The sequence below is a fragment of the Apostichopus japonicus genome, chromosome 2 (assembly GCF_037975245.1).
Source record: "Apostichopus japonicus isolate 1M-3 chromosome 2, ASM3797524v1, whole genome shotgun sequence".
Lineage (NCBI taxonomy): Eukaryota > Metazoa > Echinodermata > Holothuroidea > Aspidochirotida > Stichopodidae > Apostichopus > Apostichopus japonicus.
In genome coordinates, this window is record NC_092562.1 from 21,713,993 (window position 1) to 21,734,383 (window position 20,391).

General features: G+C 37.0%; 1 protein-coding gene across 5 annotated transcripts in view; it reads left to right on the forward strand.

Moving 5' to 3' along the window:
- Positions 1–218: 218 nt before the first annotated feature.
- LOC139982181 (FRAS1-related extracellular matrix protein 1-like) overlaps positions 219–20,391 on the forward strand; it is a 45,666-nt gene continuing 25,493 nt past the window's right edge. For 3 of the 5 annotated variants that reach the window (XM_071994779.1, XM_071994794.1, XM_071994789.1), the window contains exon 1: positions 3,499–3,997. The gene's annotated coding sequence lies outside the window, so the exon portion shown is untranslated. Of the gene's footprint in view, positions 372–3,498; positions 3,998–20,391 lie in introns of those variants that run through there. The other 2 variants (XM_071994801.1, XM_071994772.1) reach the window with 2 other exon arrangements.

A 20,391-nucleotide genomic window follows, 5' to 3' on the forward strand; every position in this document is an offset into this window, starting at 1 on the left:
ATCATTAAACTTGGGGCAATATGTTCTTTATATCACATCATTCCATAAAGTTTTCATTAATCTATTATATGGAGAATATATTCTCGCCACATTACGTCACATTACGTCACCAAACTTAAACCAATCAAACCCTGAGTTATCCTCTTTTTGGTAAGTTCTTTTCTCAATATACAAAATTCAAGGTGTCACATCGAATGTATAGATTAGAGATCGCAGTAAGGTATACACTATCGATGACTCCGACTGAATTAGTAATTCTGAATTGTTAGTTTAACAATAATTTCTTATTTCGGTGATCAATCCTGCAGGGCGGAATCTAATTACATTACTAAGGAAAAGGACTAGAATTAACCTCTATAAGGAAAAAGAAGGTAAGTCGAAATTACCGTACTTTTTTATATTGCTAATCTGAAGGTTCCGGGTTGAATGCGATCTTTCAATCCTTCGGATGAAGTCGTCCGTCGGATATATATATATGTTCTCATTTCAAGAAATCGTGATGCTGCCCATTAAAGACATAACAACACCATGGTCACGTGCATCACTGTTCTAATGAGAGGGGGATGAGAGTGTAGCAGTCCATGTGAGCAAGTTGGATTGATTTTTGTACCCTCGCTCTGTATTGGAGGTGGTCGGTGGATATATGTATTAACTGGAACGCGACTTAAACTATATTGTATTGGTGTTTTGGGGTAGAAGGGGAGAAGGGTAGAAGGGGAGAAGGGGGGGGGGGGGGCGGCAGGACGGCTGTTAGGAAAGTGCACGCTAATTGATTTTATAAACAAACACCTACCGAGATGATCATACATCATTTTGAAACTCGTGTCGGGGTGGGTGTGGTGGGGAAGGGGAGTGGGTGTGAGGCCCTGCAATATCGTTAAACCATTCGCCATCTGATCAATGACGTCATTACACTTCATATCATACTAGGCAACTTCTTTCAGTCGCACGCAGGCTTGTGCATGCATATTATAGGATTCTTCTGAACACATTCTACGAATCGCCATCTTGAAGCCTCTACCCCCCCCCCCCAACTTACCCCTTCAGAAATAGTAAACACAAATAGTATGTTAAAACTGGTAAGTTCCCACAAGGTGCTTCAGTAGAGATTTCTACCCAAAGAATTTTTCCGAAACATACTCACGATAGAGAATATGTTCTTTCAACCACGTAAAATGACCAGATGGTGACAATAAAACGGGATAGACCAGTTAAAACATACGTGACCAGTTTGAATGCTTCTAACATTATTTCGGTTTGAGAATGACTTATATAATTTTACGATCTTTAATATAGCCATACCGTTTTAGGAGAGTGATGGAATGCATGAGCTATATATTAAGGCGACATCTGTATTTATTTGTATACAAAATACATACTAATATAACGTCTATTATACTTCAATTAGTCTGTACGCTCATCCTGAATGTGAAATACGTTCAGTGAATCTGTTTATAGTTGAATATCCGTCTCCGAGTGTAATATGTAGACCTAGAGGTAAAGAAGACGACGAAGAAGGGGGGGGGGGGCAACTTGCTTAGAAACATATCGTCAACTTTGGGCAATGTTATTGTTTTCCTATATGTGTCTATGTCATGACTTTCCTGCTGGGAAGTTTATGCTTCTGTCTGTAAATTGGTCTCGGAAGTAATTCACATATACGTGATAGCACATTTTACATATGTTTTACATTGGTCCCCCCCCCCCCCCAAGGAGCTCGAATATACAAAAGACGTTTTCTTGAACCCATCACGTCATGTTTTGGTCGAATCGTACGCGTATGCCAAGGAAAGGTTGTAATCATAGGTTTCTTAGAAAAATACCGGGCAATTTACTACCATGAAAGAAACATTAACTGACACTTTTTTTTTTATAGCATTCGACAAATTCATAGCAAAATCACCTACATACTTTAGAATAATCTTTGAAAAATATGAGACAAAAGGGGTTGTATATGATAAAACTTGTATTTTGTTCTATACTTCTGCCTTTTAGCTAATTTCGGAGCCGTATATTTGCATACAGCTCTGGACAAGTTCAGAAACCATATTATGTATGTATCTATATATGGCTAATGGATAAGGTTAGTGTTCATTTATAGAGAAAGGAACTCTAGAAAAGGTTGAAGTTCCTTCTCTATCAAGGAACTCTAGATAAAGTAGTCGCATAGCGCCCTCGATTTGCAAAGTTTTCCTAACAGGAACTAACGACTTATAATAAACAATGTATGCACTCGCATCATATATCAGGGAGTGGCAATCATGTCAAAGGCTTGGGGAGACCATTCTGACCCTCTCCCCCACTACATCCTTTCGCCTAGAGTATATAAGTAGGTAAAACGTCGTGAATCAATGGGAATGTCTTGTTCCTGCATTAAAATACTTGAAAGTAATCGCTCATTGTATAACCATACCTGTCTTAACTTAATTACACAAGACAGGCTTCGCCATCACAGATGAAAGGGTGACCACTGTTATAGCGTCTACCTTCAGTTATCTCGATATACCTAGATATGTAGCGGTCCTTGTAGGCTGGTAAACTAATCGCTTAGCGTAAGTTACACATTAGGACGTGGAGAGGCTTTCGTGCTCGATTCAGTGTTTCACAAACAGCAGATAGCAAACGAACAGTGCGTTTGTCTCATAATGCCAACCAGACGCTGTAATTGAAAAGTTACCCAAAAGTACTGCAGGTGCAAGGCTATAAGCAAAGACTTTCGTGCTACCAGATAATAATGTTATCTTTCATTCATAACTATCACCATTTTTTGTGTGTGTTAAGGCCTGGCGGATTGTGAATTTTTCTGGGGGGGGGGGGTGCTTGGGAAAGGAAGGTTAATGTTACTTGAGCTAAACCGTTGACCCATCATTCCATACCCGTATCCCTCCTTTCGTCTAGTAGTTATCCCCAACTCCTTCCTTTACACGTACCCAAATTTCTCCCGTGTCTACTCACAATAACGTTCTCTTACCCTATCCCTGCTAACATTAACACGAGAGTTGAAAACGAAGCCGTTTACTTCTTTACCTTTCTACACAGTCACGTAGTCCTACCTAGAAACTGGTATTATTTGTGGTAACTGTTCCTATGATTGGTAATCTAAACCTGTTACTTCTTGTTAAAAAACCAAACATTTCAGTTGAGTCAAGTTGCAAGCATCTGGCTTCATTGTCTTCATTGCTTTTAGTTTGTTGACATTTCAAGATTTTTATCTCACTGACAACGACGAGGTGGTAGAAACCAAATCTTTGTGTAGTCTGGGCACACCTTCGCCAAAAAGTTGCGGTCACAGATAAAAGAATTTCCAGGTATACTTAGCGTGTGAACGTCCGATATTTGCTTTCCATAAACCAATATAGTTTTCCTACAAACAGTTACCCTAATGAATAGAATGATTATTATGGAAACACTTTGAATATAATTTTGAGTTTGAAAAGTAATCAACAAGGATTTCATATAAATACAAACGTCGATTTATTTCATTTGGCGAAGTGCTACTTTAGACTATTTGGAATATCTAGTCAGCCATTCTCTGGGACCAAGTTTCGGCAGGTGAATTATTTACGATACTGTCACAATATACTGATTGTTCCGATCCGCTTGGCACAGACGTAGTGTGGATGTATGTTCTATAGTTTACTGAACTGAACGGTGACGGCCTTGTTAATTGTTTGATGGTTATTGAGGCGACTAACGTTTACGGGAGTGGAGTCTCGTTTTATATATTTGCTTTCTTTTGACTTTTTACAACCTATTCATGACCTGTCTTGTTTCGCAAATTTAAGTCAATAAAAGTGTTCACATAAGAAACTACTATTGGCCTTACTTAGGCCTACATTTAAGTTTTGTTGAACGCAAGTCACATTCCGACGGTCTTTAACTTAGGAAGCGAAGAATTATTTTAATGTTCCAAATAATGAGATCACTGGGTCATATATGATAGTTATTGATGACTTATCATAAAAGTGAAGAATTTCCGTCAACTTGAATATATACGGTGAGTAACATTAGACTTTCACGTAAGTTATCGGTGGGCGTAATCGTAATGTAACTGCTTATAACTAGGCTAAATCACTTACCAACAATTGTTTCGTTCGTGCAACAAAATGAATGTTAGGCCCCTGGGCGTAGAATATATTTAGGTTTGGCTCCAACACACAGATATACCATGCGAATTAGCTCATAGCTCCAAGTTTTATTCTAAGTTAGATTATTACCTGCAGGTGGGAATGAACTTTGATAGTCCGAACCATGTTAGGAGATGGTTTAATACATGTGTAGCCTGTGGGATTGTCTGTATCCTCCATATGACTACGGCAGGCCTAGGCCTACATATTTTTTGCTCAATTAGGCCTAGATAAGTAATTGTAAACATGAATGATCATGCTGGCATAGCCTAGTATTATCCCTAATGCTAGGATGAAATTTTCAAATGTGATTGACTTGTACACACTACAGGACAAGTGGGCACTTCCTCAAGTCTTTTCTTGTATTTGGTAGGAATACTGTATCAGGCAGAAGGCGTACATATATATGCTTATATTTAAATAACAAATGTTGTATTGCATCTCCCAAAGGAGAAAGGGATTTTCTTCAGAGTTTATATATGAGAGAATTACATCAAGTTATAAGTACCACATGTATGAGATACCCAGTATATATTTTGTACCAGTTGGCTCTAAGTTCCCTAGACCTATAACCCCCCAATTTTTCCCACAAAGGTTACAACTGTTACATATTTCTAGTACACACTTTGGAACTTCTTGTGATCATAACTCAGACAGAGTTATGTAAATGGTAAAGTTAACATCATATACTAATAGTAAAAGTACTCTCATGGGAATTTTGTGACTGAATGTGTGGAATTCTTCAGATAACAATTTGGTTGTCTAGTCAAAATGACGACATGTTCAACAAAGGTCAAAACATTTGATGTGTGCTCTAGGAATAATCATTCAACTATTTTCCAATTATAACTAGCATGCTAAATGTGGGTCAAAGTAGCACTGTAAATAACCTAGATGCCATTTAGACTGCATCCCAGAAATTTGATATATGTAGGGCAGTGTAAAGTTGGTGGTAGTGTTATATTGCAGTAAAGACTTACATTGCTGGCTGCAAGAAACTTCACAAGTTTGCTCGGCTACTTAGTTGTGCATTCCCATGTACTTCAGCTAATTGTAACACAGTTGAACGAGTTGAACTCTGTTAAACTGTTTAATTTTGCCTGTTGCCCTTGGTAACCAAAACTTCAGTGTATATTCTGCATGTTCCCCATTAATTTGCAAGGCTCTAAAAGTGGAAGAAAATAACAAAAGTTTTGATGTTGAGTATCATGTGGTACCACAAAGATTTCAGGACAATTTATATAATACGTAAAGGTACAAAGTTATAAAGTTTTCTATTGCTGTTTGCCTTAGAAAGGCTGTATCACTTCAAAAATGGTAAAAAAGAAAAGGAAAAATAAAATTAAAAAGAGATAGAGAGAATAATGGAATGGTCACTCTTCTATGCTCGATCTTTAACAAATAATTTATTTACCTACAGTCAGTATCCTCAAAACATTTTTTATTTAGAATGCTCTTGAAAGTGTGATATAATTTGAGGAGTCACTTACCAAAATGAAGTTTTTTTTCTTCAAAATATTTTGGCATGCTAACATTTACCACAAATGCTAAATGAACTTTAAACTGTGGTAGAATTGATTATCAGTCTTCTATTTTCCATTTTCATGGACATTTTCAGGATGTCGATCCTTGGAAATACATGTTTCTAAGTTTATTGTCCTATGTAAGATGCTTTGAATGATCAGAATTGTAACCGTTCAGTTCATTATACGGTTGAGTTGAGTCATCAGCGATTTTCCTGACTAGCATCACTCACAGGAAATAGTATAGCATTCAAATTTTAGCAATTTTTGAAGGCAGTTACACTTTCTCTATATAAAATCCTATGTTCAAGTATAAAAAACTGTGCATGTACAATTTTACATATATATGTATGGCATTTTGACTGCTTTTGTGTAGCAATTTGCGATGGGATACCGGATAAATTATGCCTTGAGTCATGGACTAGCATATTACCGCCACATTTTGTAGGCCTATCATATCTATGGGAGGAAATCCTTCCAGTCACTGACAGGCGCGTAGCCAAGGGGGGGGGGGGGGGAGGGCGAAAGGGGCATATTGAGCATATTTAAAAAAAATTTTTTAATGTTTTTATGATATCGCTAGTAATTTCAAAAGAGAAAATGCTAAGATGCAACTTACAAGGCCTGAGAAGTGCCATTTCCAGCGATCCGGGAGGCATTTTCAGCCAAAATTTTCTTGTACGCTTCGCGCCAAACATGGTGGCGCTATGCTTAGATAGTTTGCAATGCCGTATCTACGGCTCTGATGGTTTGCCTACATTTTCGCCCCCTCACTTGGCAAACTCCTGGCTACGTGCCTGGTCACTGAATACTTTATACAGTTAGTGACTCAAGTCCTATTACTCACTACCATACTGCTTTGTATTGAATTGTTTCAATCATGCTTACACAAGTTTCCATGGCTTTGTAAGCTATTCATGTGATAACCCAGGCAGTTAATATCATTGGGTTAGGTTATAAGGTTTTCGAGAATGAAAATGCAGACTACCCGAGCAAAATGTGGGATGCCGTGGGAGGTCTGTTACAATCACATATATATGAATGATTGAGTACAAAATCAAGAAGTGATTAGTTTTACAAAATTCCATCTGTGTCTATTGTTTCTAAAAACCATGGTGATATTGCCATTTCTAAGCTCCTATGATGTTTGACTTCTTTGAACCAAAATAATCTATAACAATGACAGGAACTTGTGAGTTATGTATACAAGGACAGACATTTGATCCCAAATTTATGCCAAAGAAGTCTGATATAGCATATGTAGTATATATATTGTGCCCATAAATAAATTCATGCCAGGGAGCTGCCATTCAGGCCCCACCCCCTCCTACCCCTCCCCCCACGATATAGATTTAAATGACTGAACGAATACGGTCAATTAGAAAAACTTGAGTTATGTTCCATTGTTTGTGCAATGTAATGCTCTAATGAATATAAACCCCTGCAGTGATGTGATAGTGATGTGATAGTAATGAGAAGCATGTGTATATATTCACACTGTTTTCTGAAAAAGTTTGCCCCCTCTATTATTGGCAAGATGCAATATGACGGCATGGTAACTGGTGAATGGTTTTGTCTACAAACAGCTTGAAAACTACAAGATTTTCATGGGTTTTCTTAGAAATTAATGATTAAAAATAATACAATAAAACTTAAAACAATTATATATATTGCAAAATTGTTGTAAGTGGGGGCAAGGGGAGGCTCCCTGCCTCGATGCTCTTTTCAGTTGACTACCATAAAGTATACAAGATTTCTATATAAATTGGTTTCCAAGAAGGTAATCTAAGCATGCCCTACAGTGTGCCTATTGCAACAAATTTGTACTGCAAACAAAGGCTAGGCAAGTTACACAGTTATAGTGTCAACTCTTGTTATGCTCTTGAAGAATAAAATGTTGAGCACTCTATGTAATGCAACTGCACTTCAAAAATTATGGCTTTTCATTTCCTGAATGGCAGTGGATTTAATAGATTGTCGGTAGAAGTAAGAAAAGGAAGACGTTATTACCTTAAAAACATGGTTAGTCAGTTAACAAACATAATTCAAAGAATCATATAAAGCCCTGAAACATAAGCCCTGCGTTACTGCTTATTATCAGCAAATATTATTGGGTTGCTGTCAAAAGCCTGTACAGTAACTGATGTGTGCTTGAATTCAGGAAAAAATCCTGATGAGAACTTGGTTTTAGCCAGTAGATTGTTTTATTCACTGGCTATTTTTAGTAAGTGTTTTTAAATTTGTGAAATTCCAGGCCTGTGTATACAGTACACAGGATATCATATATGACCATAGTGGTAACTCGGTAAAGTGGAGTTAAAATCAAAGTCAATTTTCCTCCTCTTGCTGCAATGATGTAGCTACAACTTTTTCTATCTTCTGTAACTTGTGAGGTGAAATCTCATTTGAGGTCACCAGAGGTCAAACTTTGAAAACCCTTTTACATGGTATCGTGGATACTTCTCATACTTGATGTGTAGATTCATCACAATGAGTACTAGACCCCTATTTTTTTTGGTGGAGGAGTGTATTGCCACATACAGTAGACTAACCTGTGTTTATCATGCCATAGTGTAATTGTACATCAACATAGCAGGCATGAGACTCTTCCGCGGAAACGCGGATTTCCGATTTTTTTTTTTTTTCATTTTCGCGTTTTTTTCTCGTAATTCGCGTTTTTTATTATTTTTTATTATTTTTTTGATTTAATTTTTTTTTTTTTTTTTTTGGCCGAACATGCTGGACTGTGTAGGGAAGGAACACCGAATTTGACCAGTGGTGGAATCAAGTAGCACAAAGCAAGCAAAAAAGCCTTTTTTTGGTTCAAAAAAGCTAATGGATAAATTATACAAGCAGAAATTCCACACTTTTTTGACGAGTTACGTGATGTGATAGATTCCATCTAGAGTCCACCATTTTGCATCTATTCCCTCCTTACCTGACACCCCCTCCCCTTAAACCCCTCCCCTAGGACGGCGACCGATAAATTTCAGATTTTTTTTCCCCGGCTCAGTCTCATCCCTGACATAGTGGTTCGGGCCATTTATATTGTAACAATTATTTCTGGTTAATAAACAGAAGTTGAGTGTGAAGTCATCGAAACCTCAATGCGTTTTGCATTCTGGTTCTATCTTCTATCACTGTTGAGAGCAACTTCAGAAATGACTTTTAATAGGAAGGAAACCATTGGTGTAATAGATTTCTGCCTGATTTGCCCTAGATATACTTTCTGAGATCCCGGGTGTATTGCAGAGCATGTGTCTTGCAGATTTTTATTTTGACACATCATTTTATAGTGTCTATCATAATTGTATAATATCAATCACTTTGACTTTGCTGGTCTAACTGCAAGGACAGTAGAACTGTCATAAATAGCTTCTGTGGTTTCAATCACTATATAAAAGAGGACAAACTTACTTGCGATGTCCCTGCATCAGGACTAAAAAAGAGAGAAAAAAACAAAGAAACATATAAAAAATTATATATTACTTATCGTTAGCCACCTGGGTAGAATAAAACGATCATTTCAGGTGATAGATACCTAATCCATCTCGTTTGCCTGTGAAGATCTCTATATATTCCAATAGAAAAACGAATTACTTTACCGCCTCAAGTATATATTTTTATTTCCAGTTTATGTGAAAAAGGTCTGGAGGTTGACCTTATATTGCCATACTTCTTGGAAGAGTATTTTGATAATTTTAACCTGGTCAAACTTGATAGTTTAGCAATCAGTCTTTCTCCTAAACAGCTAGGAAAAAAGAAAAGAAAAGAAAAGGGAAATAGGTCTAGAATATTTGTTTTTCCCAAATTAAAATTTATAAACAGTAATCTACAACAGGTAAGATTCATGATTTGATAAGCAAGCAATGGTATTCTCCAGCCTCGCCGAAAAAATCAACAGAGGTTGTAATATCGGTTATCTAGTTCAACTGAAACTTGGCAAGTTGCAGCCTCTATACTGCAGAGCATAACGGTGCTGTGAGTTGATCACTTTGCCGCTCCAATAATTTATTGAAGAAGAGATTTTGTAAGCCATGATTTCAAAGTTTCAAAACAAGCTAAAATGGGTTTCTTAAGCACTTTGTTCACTTGGCCAAACTGCATGAAAGGGCTGCCAAGCATGCAAAAACTCCAGATGAACTTGCATAGAGTACAACTGTGCGCTTAGAACCGCAGTTTGGCCAAGTGAAGAAAGTGCTAAAGAAAACCATTTTAGCTTACTTCTGATGCTGAAATCCGTCAACAGTCGTAGATCTGAATACACATTAGGACTGATATGACTGTGGCCTCTGTAGGTTTACCTTAAATTTAGTAATTTACCTGAAATTGTACTGCCCATCCAAAGTTGCATGATCAAAAAAGTGCAAATGTAACACACAGTTACTGTGTACTGTGGGCGAGTATAAACAGTACAATTATGCAAAATTCTGGAAAATGAAATGAAGAGGTCCATTAAATACATTGTAGTATTATAGATCAGGGACATTGGAAGCAGAAATCTGTTGAACTTGGAACGTTTTTTTATCTATAGATCATAATGTATATTTTCATGTACATTAGTTGGTGATATGATCTTTTAGAATGGAATTTACATTAACTATTAATCAAATATTGCCACCACAATATTTGGATAGATTGGTAGAATTGCCAGAACTCGGTGACTATGAAATGAAGAGATTCTGCTCTGTTTGATCATGTACTCATGAACCCAATCTTCCAGTCTTATTTTGTCGTAAAAAGCTAAGTATTGAACAGTTTGTAATTTGTAATTAGTTGGAGTGTTAGCTCAGTGGTTAACGCCGGTGCCTTTCAATCATAAGGTCACCGGTTCACCGGTCAGTCCCAGATTAATGTATGTCGTCCAGTTACAGAGTTGTTAACAATTAACAATTCATAATCATGGACGTTAAATATGAATGTAAGAGACTGACTTAGGTCAGCTTGCGACTTTGATAAGCCAATGAGGCTTCTTCGCGAGTTCCTGCTTGCAGGAGGATCTATATACATACATACAATTTACAAATTTCTTACAAGTTCTGCTTTTTTATTGGCTTCTTTGAGACACTTGATTGTCTGTGGATCGTGAGAAGTGGCAAGAAGTCAAATTTTACCAGACTTAGTTACAAAGACGATAGGAAGCAATTAAGGCAGCTAATTTCGGATCAAGAGATCTCCCTTGTAAGATAGTAGCTTCCTGATGGAAGCTGTGGTCAGATGTAAGAAAGAATAGACGGACCCGTCCCTAAGATAACAGGTAACCTCAACTCCAAAACGACAGGAAGTTAGGACAATGACCATTTAACTGTTGACCTATCATCATACACATGTTTGTTAATTATCCAAGTAAAAATACTATTTTGAGTTTGACCAGGACGAGTTTGTCCCAGTTTCTTTTTATAACGACATATTTGTATTCCATTTTTAGCGCAAGGTATGAAATATGTCCTAGAAGTAGGATTTTGAGGTTTTTCTTCTAGCGAGTTTAAGTTAGGGCGGAATCGATACTTCAGTTAAAGAAATGCTATTCTGTTTGATCAACAAATTTGATTAATTATCAAAAGTTCATCATCCCAGACATCATACTGGAAGTTTAAGTTAATCCCATGCCCTTAACAAATTGGGACACTTTGAAAACTTTTTTTTTAAAGCTGTTTGGACTCTTGACTTTTAAAAATATTACTTGAAATGAAATTGGTCTAGCTTGCATTTTCTATCTAATAATGTTATGAAATAATTAAGTAGATTTTTAGTATCAAATAAATTTATCAACCTCAACTCAAAGAAATGCTTTCAAAACTGAGAATGTAGAAGAAAGAAAGAAAGGAATAAATTTAGTAAAACTTGGACAAGTAACATCATAATTTCTGTTTCTTTCAAAAAGATAATATATATGAGAATGATAAAGATAAACAATAGGTGACCAGGCTTTCTGCCTGTTTGCACTGGAACCAAATTGAACACAGCTAGAACCCCTGAGTTCAACAATCAACTGTCAGTAATTATGCAATTTGTTTTTGATTCAAGTTGTTGACTTGACATAAAGGTCAGGGACTCAGGATAGTCTCAAGGATTAATTGGTGGCCAGAGTTGATGACTGTGGATTGTGGAAAGGTCACCCCCCTCCCCCTCCTTACAGGTAGAATAATTTTTTGTGACTTCTGAAATTGATGTTCAGTGTTGGGCCTTTTTAACATCAATTGCAAAAACCGTATTCACTGCAATTGCAAAAACCGTATTCACTGCAATTGGTTTGTAGAATACACCACATTGAATTTCTAAACATTTAAAATACTTATTGAAAAAAAAAAAAAAAACGAAAATGAGTTTTGCACTCCATTCAGACATTGTGGGAATATTTTAAAGTGACTCCATAGCTGTTGCTAGGAAACCAAAAGAAAGAAGCCTTGAACTCTCAAAGTACAATGACGTGCAGATCTAGTAACAAACTTCCCAATTTCATTGGCAATTTGTCACATATTTCAAGGAAAAACAAAACATTAAAGATTATAATGGAAAGGTAAAGTTTTGTAGAACATTTGCCATGATGACATCCGACATCCTGTTTAGTGATCATGCCCTTCCGGCAACAATTTTTCTTAGCTGTTTTGGGAAAGATTTTCTTGACAAGTATTTCTATCATCGCAAAGATCAGTGAAGCTTCTCCTTTTCCGAATGAGAATGTCAATGTCTGGTCTATTATCAAATCCTAGCAGAGTTGTTCAATTTACATAGTATTAGAATTTGGTACAACTGGTTGCCATGGAAACTTTTTCTCCAGTGAATAATTTATTCAGTATCGCATCGCAAAACACTACGCATAATAGTCAAGTTGGCAATAAAAGTTTAAAAGATGTGTAGCAGGGCTTTTGTTACACAGGAATCATATTAACCTTACCTCTCGTTCTCCTCCCCCTCTCGTTCTCCTCCCCCTCTCGTTCTCCTCCCCCTCTCGTTCTCCTCCCCCTCTCGTTCTCCTCCCCCTCTCGTTCTCCTCCCCTCTCGTTCTCCTCCCCCTCTCGTTCTCCTCCCCCTCTCGTTCTCCTCCCCCTCTCGTTCTCCTCCCCCTCTCGTTCTCCTCCCCCTCTCGTTCTCCTCCCCCTCTCGTTCTCCTCCCCCTCTCGTTCTCCTCCCCCTCTCGTTCTCCTCCCCCTCTCGTTCTCCTCCCCCTCTCGTTCTCCTCCCCCTCTCGTTCTCCTCCCCCTCTCGTTCTCCTCCCCCTCTCATATATAAACACTAAATCTTTTCCTGCATTTGTTGATTTTTTTTGGTTATATACCAAAGTGAATTTTACTGAAAAGAAGATATTGCAACTTATTATATCAAAGAAATCTTCCAAGATATGATCATTTTCACACAAAAGAGAGCCAATGGTTGAGTAAAAACGGATGAATTTGGTTTGATTCTCCTCACTTTTGTTTTTGTACTTTTCACATTGAAAATGTGCAAGTACTGTTGTAAAATAGGGAAGCTTCAGAATTTTCATCTTTTATGGACTTCAAATTTATGAAGTTTGACTGGTGAAACTAAAAGAACCAAATATTAACGGTATTTAAATGAGGAATAATATCCAAAAACATGATCAATATATTCCCCCCAAGACTACTTTAAATATCGTCATTCATCGTATTAAAAACTGTGGCTTGAATCTACTTTTCCTGAAACACTGATACAAATAAGAAGAAACACACACACACACACACGCATACAAAACAAAAACTAATAAGATGTGAAAAGTAATGTGTCCAGGGAAAAAGAATGAGAAAGACAAATGTCAAGCCAGTTTCAGAACATTAATGTAAGTGTATGTTTCATATGTATGTTTCAATAATTCCCTCAGTTGTTTGATGGATTGAAAGGTAACGCAAACAGACAGCCATGTTGCCCTGGTTTCCATAGCAATTAGTCCAAGACAAAACTTGGCATCGGTGTAGGTTTAATCCCACAACCAACTAAAAATCAGTGACTCTGAACCCTCGCCTCAGGTAAAGTTACAAAATGTAAAGACATCCGATTACCCAGAGCTCAGGGAGACAGGAAAGGTTGGCTAAGTTCGTATGACATTCTAAAACATCAAAATGAAGGCGATTCCTTTGGTGGAATTCTAAAAACAGAGGCAGAAAGTAGCTAGATATGTCTAGATATGTTTAACAATATATGGTCGACAAGCCATTATTCCTGACTTTTGACAGTGGTCGGTATTTTTTCTCAAAGAGAGTGAGTGACATATGGTGATGAAAGACGACAGGGGTCTTCTATGTAGAACATTCCTTCCGTTTACCTGGTCTGTAATTGCCTATTTTGATCCATATTTGATCCTTGCAAATCTCTTTTTATGTTTGATTCTTAGTAAATGACAGGTTTAGGAAGTACAATATGTCTGTATAAAGAACTGTCAGAATTACATTTACTATTGAACTGGGGTAACTTCTGTCTTTTGTTCAGAATTCAATCTTCTAAATGGTCTATGAGAGATCAATAAAGTAGATCTGGTCCATTTGTTCTAATTAGATTACTGTGAAAACTAGAATGGGGTTGAGGGGTCAATGCTGATGACCTTTGAAGGATCCATATTCTGTTTGAAATATTAATTATGCTATGTGTGATCCATGTTTGAAAGACTTCAATTTGTCATGTGCAAGAGGTCTTTTTTCATTGCTTTCACTCTTTAATCCACGACAACACGAATGACAGTCTCCATTATTGTGACCAAATGATGTTTTCAAAAAAGCTGTAGCAAAGATTGTTTTACTCTCGAAATATTAAAGTGTTATTTATCCAAGACCTACTACTTGGTCATATACAGTAGGTTAACGAGATCATGTTAAGGTCCATGGAGCCTATTTGCATATCAGAATCAAGGCTGAAGTTGTTATTAAGTGTTTTCATGGTCATTATTATCGCCTCCGTATTTTTTACATAAACTGTTGAGACAAATTAAATTTCTAGCATTTGTACAGGTACATTGTTCCAGGAAAGGGAGACTTTGATATGATCGGAATTTAAAGACATTTATATGTTATGTAGTCTGCTACTTATGATAGATGTTATCTGTCTGCCATACTGGCTTCTGACCTGAGTGTCATGGAAACCCACATCAGTGAATATAATCAAGTCTTTTACCCTCTACAGTAGGCTATCCTTGCAATAGGTCAGCAAACTTGTTTATAATGTAAAAAAAAAAAAAAATGTAATATAAAAGTCACCAATGGTACTGGAAGATGAACAACTCAAAAGAAGAGCCTCCCCTGGCCTTCTCCATTTGTAGAAAAAGCCCAAGTTAATGCTTTAATTGATGCAAATATAGATAGATAGACAGACAGACAGATAAACAGACAGACATGTCACTACATCACTGTTGCGATCAATTGTTCTTTGAATAGTTACCGTATATAGGCTATTAAATTAAAGTGCAAACCTGTTGTGCAAAGTTTCTGTATAAACAGTTGGTTAAATACCAATTCCTTCACTCACCTCCACCCTCACCCTCTTCTTCCCAAGGCCCTCTTACCACAAATATGTAAATTTCTCCTACCCCAGTGACAAAATATGAGGACAGAAAGATAGAGTTGAAAAATTCATTGAATTTGGATGATTTTAGGAATTTTAGTGGCACAAACTTGAAATTGTCAACAGTAGTAGTGCAGGTACAGGTCGGAGGGAGGGGTGGGTTAGGGAAGGGAAAACCAGATCTTTGTCCAGTATTATCGCCTGCCGTTATTAATTGGCAGACTTATATTTTTTTATGGTTCAATGTGTTCTTCAGAAGACAGGTTTGCAATGAATTTAGATGTATCGGAAATTATGTATTAAAAGTCAAGCGAGCATCTTAATATGTGGAATTGAGGGGATGTGAAACTACTTATAAGTATGTTGGAGTCATCATCATCATAGTAATCTTCGTGAGACTGTGCCGGTCATTATCTGAGCGGGAAAAATATATACATGTATAACACGATTTGTCTCCTTAGTTACTACATGAGATTAGAAAACTTTACAATGTTTGACAGGAGTTAAAAGGCTCAATTTCATCAATTGTACTCTTAATGTTATCAACCTATGCTTATGATTTGTTTGATCTCTGGTTTTGTTATCTAGATCACAAAAGTTCACTAAGAATTAGGTTGTTTCGGGGATTTTGAAGTTTGAAGTCTTTTATTCCTTGTCCGGAGGGGAAAGGAATCTATTTGATGGTGATTGCCTGTATTTGTGTGTGTGTGTGTATGTGACACCTGCTTGTATACATGATAAATCAAAAAGTACATGTCTTGGTTGAATTTTGTACTTGGTATGTTGTACCCCTCTTGGTTAAGACAAGAACGCGGTTGAAATCAGTGGGGGTCAAAAGGTCATTTGAGGTCCAAATTGGTCAAAGTCTGAAAACCTTGTAAAAAGGATTAAAAGTCAAAAAGTGCATCTCGGTTGAACTCCATAATTAGTATGTAGGTTCTGCTTAGTCAGTACATTCAGGACCAAATCAAATGGGTAGAGGGCAAAGGTCATTTGCAGTCAACAGAGGTAAAAGTCCGAAAACACTGTAAACAAAAAGTACAGCTTGTTTGCAGTTCATACTTTACATGTAGATACCCCTTGGTGTGTTCAAGAATCCTATTGGTTGTATTAGTTAATTATTATTGTGTGTAATTTAAGCATTTCCATGATTTCTTACATGATGAAAAGCATCATACTAGTGATGAAAAAAAGGTATATATCATAGTCAATCTTGCCTCCAAATGAAATTTGGCCAATCGGGAACAAAATATTGGGTGTAAGATTTGTAAATTATAGGCAAACTTAATTGTTCATAATTAACATTGCCAACTGTTTGTTGTTGTTGGAAAAGTTAATGCAGTGGATGAACTGTTGTCTCCTGAGTATCAAGATGGCTAGATATGAAAATATTTAAACTCGGGGATCAAAGGTCGGACATTATGTACAAGAAATGATTACAGAACCATTCCAACTACAGCTTTGAGAATGCTTCCTTAGTTTCAGGCCTAACTCTGAATATTTTTCCGAGCAGTGATTTTCACACAAGCCTGTTGCCACCAAAAATGCAACTTCAACACTGGTGAACAAACGACCTGACTCCTGCACCCCCTCTCTCTGCTACCCTGGCTGCCCCCCCTCTCCTCTAATCTCAAACCTGTGTCAAGAACCCTACTGTACAAATATGTTATGAGAATATATTACAGTACCGTACAGGCTGAAAATACTTATTATTACCAAAGTTGGTAGTTCATTATTTAAATATGTTTTCTACAATATCTGTGTGTACATATCCTATACCTCTATTGCTTGGACAATCAAATTTTTTTTTCGGGGGGGGGGGGTTGGCAGCTGACCTTTCATTTGTTTTGTACATTTTAATTAACGTACCCACTGAGTGATGAAGCCAATGTTGGGAGGATCCTAGCAGGGGGATAGGCATTTTCAAGAGAGTTCAGGGACTTTGTGGAATTGTCCATTCTTTGGGTTATGGACTCCCGCCAGTGCAGGGTGGCATGCTGGGAGGAGAGAAGCACACTGCTGTTAATACTCAAGGGAAACACACACACACACACACACACACATACAAAAAACATAGAAAAAAGAAAAAGAACATGCATATTAATATTTTGACACTTTGAAATTAATTTATTCATAATTGATGGCAATGACCTATGATTTTGAGTACAAAGTTATGTTATTAAATTGCTTTACAAATAGTAAACATATACCCTTAAGAACTTAGTTTAACTATTGGTATTGAGATGAACATGTTTTGGCATCCTTTATATTGTACACTTTCATATTTGAACTAAAAGATGGAGCGGCAAGTTTAGAAGTGAAATATAATGTAAGGCTTTAGCTGTATTGGATTAAGGATAGTAAGTGATATGATATGATAAGCAGTTTCTCATATAGCTCCCCTTCAGAGAATTCAGAACGCTGCTGCACACCTAGTCTCACTCACTACAAACTTTGATCACATCACTCCTGTACTCCAATCATTGCATTGGCTTCCCGTCTCTCAGCGCATCCATTTTAAGGTCCTACTTCTCACCTACAAAGCGATCAACGGGCTTGCCCCTCAATATATCACTGACCTTATTACTCCTTTGCGTCGGTCAAGTACAGTTACGCTTCTCTCTTCATATCATGCGCATAATTTGCAATTAACTCTTGGTCCACGTACCCGCACTCATTATGGCGATGGCGCCTTTTCTGTCGCTGCGCCTTCTCTCTGGAACGAACACGCATTTCACGTTCGTGACTCTCCCTCCCTTTGTATTTTCAAGAGACAACTTAAAACATTTCCGTTCGATTCCTAGTTTCTTTTTTCCCTTGGTTTCCTTTGTCTCTTTCCTACTTTGTAAAGCTCTTTGAAACGCTGTATTAAGCGCTATATAAATTTCATTTATTATTATTATTATGATAATAGAAACCATGCAGTAGACATGAAAACTTTTGCAGTAGACATGAAAACTTTTGTCTTGATTCTTTGGATGGCAAATCTATTTCTTAAAATATCTAGATCATGTGAAATGTTGCTTTTAAGCCATCTTTTTCAGTATTAGTTTAAACAATGCAATAACTCATGTCAAAATCTACTTGATGCCTCACTAATACATGTCTCCCCACAATAGCAGCACTATGTATCTATGCTTTAGTGTGTACATATTTTAATGAAGAAGTACAGTAGTTGAAACTAGGACATGATCTGCACAATGTTATGCAGAGGGTTAGATCGGTTTTTGTACAGACAATGTAATTAGAAATGACTTGTCCGAGATTTGGTTTTGAAGTTTTAATAAAAGGAAGGAGACATGTAAATATATATGCGTAATTTCTTAATCCCTCTCAGACGATCTGTTTCCTTGATGAATGTAGGAGTAGGTGAAGTTTGACCTGTATTTACCAACCTCTGGGCGTTCAGTCCCATGTTCTAGTGAAATTTTTTTGGGTACGTGAGCTGTTGAGCAACAGAAACCAAATTGAAATTTTGTTGACATGCCAAAGCAAGGAATTTGGTCGAGGTCATCCCAATTATGCAAGCTAATTTAGACATATATAATTATATATTATACAAATGGTCAGTTAATCTTCTTTCAGATCCAGTGCTACCTAAATTTTTTCACCCTTTCAACTTGCTTCTATTTAAATTTCTATTTATCCCAAGTTTTACTGAGTATTTTATTACCCTTGGTAACACTTATCCCTTAAGGGTAATTATTGACTTATTATATCCTTTAGGTAATAAGTGTTACCTAGGGTGGTACTTATGACCCTAAGCAACACTCGTCCTGCAGTTAACACTTATTACCCTGTGTAATACTTGCTGGATGGCGTTATTATTAATGTTCTTTGGCCAAGTTAAAAAGATTTGAATCACCAGCAGACAGTACCCCTATCTTATCCTAAACAAGCCAACTATAAAAGCAGGAAACAAAGAATTGAAGCGCCCCCCCCCCCTTTTTCTCCTCGATTTTTTATTCCAGGATAAATAAAAATTATTTTCATTAAATGTATGAGGGAGGAAATCATTTAGGATGGTTGAAAATGACAATATATGATATTATTTATGATGAGGCTTTTGGTAACTTATGGTTTATAGTTGGGGGGAAGGGTAGGTCATCAGCCTGATTCAGGAAGGAACCAGACCTAAAGAAAATCGCATTCTTTTGTTTGGAGAAGTAAGCTGCATGACACAATAAAAAGTTCCAACTGGTGTGTATGAAGTGACCCGGGTCAGTTATCAGTGTGGGAAATAATTAAAAAATACATTTTTGGATAGAAAACTGGCAGAAACATCAAATATCATTGGGGAAAAGAAAATTACCTTGAAATTTCCGTTCATCAGGAAATCTCAAAATTTGGATGACTTTGGTGTTAGAAGACTTGAACAGGAAGTATAGTGCAAGTTTACTTTATTAGCCTTCGTGAAATCTGTTAATGTTTTTAAAAGTATTTCAGCTCAATTATTTTGTCTCCTTTTGTGCAACCATTTGGCGTTGAACCTGTGTGAACTAGAATGGTCGAAGCTCTCATCATCCATAAATACAGGTTTTGGATTAAACTCTCTATCAAAGAATTATTGAAAATTGCTTTATGAACATTTAGTTTTGATGAATAAAAATTCTGACAAATGTACTACATGATTGGTAAGATAAACATTTAACAGGTAGTCTATATGGTTATAAATTTTTTTTTTTGGAAAGAGAATGTACAAAATTTGAGGTTACTTTGTGTGTAAGTAATATAAAGGGTTCATTTCAACGACTGTTTAACGAATGGAAGGAACACAGAGTATCCAGTGGCGCCTGGCGGAGCTAGGGGTATTGGTCAGAGGGGGCGAGAATGGTCTGTAGGGGCGCTTTCGACACTAAGCGGAGCGCCACCACAGGTTGGCGCGGAGCGTACAGAAATTTTTGAGTCGAGATACTCCTTAGATCGCCGGAAATGACCCTTTCCAGGCCTTGCTAATTTGCAGATAAACAAAGAATAAATATGTGTCATCGACCGCATTTGTGACAACTCTGAAGTTTATATGGGTGTTGAAAGTACATGCGCTTCATCACAAGACCGCCCGCCGTTAGAGCATTTTGTCAGAAAATTTCCCGAACAAAATGTGACAACTGTCAATAAGTAGATGAGAGCGCAATAATAAAGTCAATAATCCCGAATAAGTAAAAAGTGGTGAAAAGCTGAAAAGGGTGCCAGCAGTTCATATGAGTCTGTCAGGGGGGCATTGACGCCCC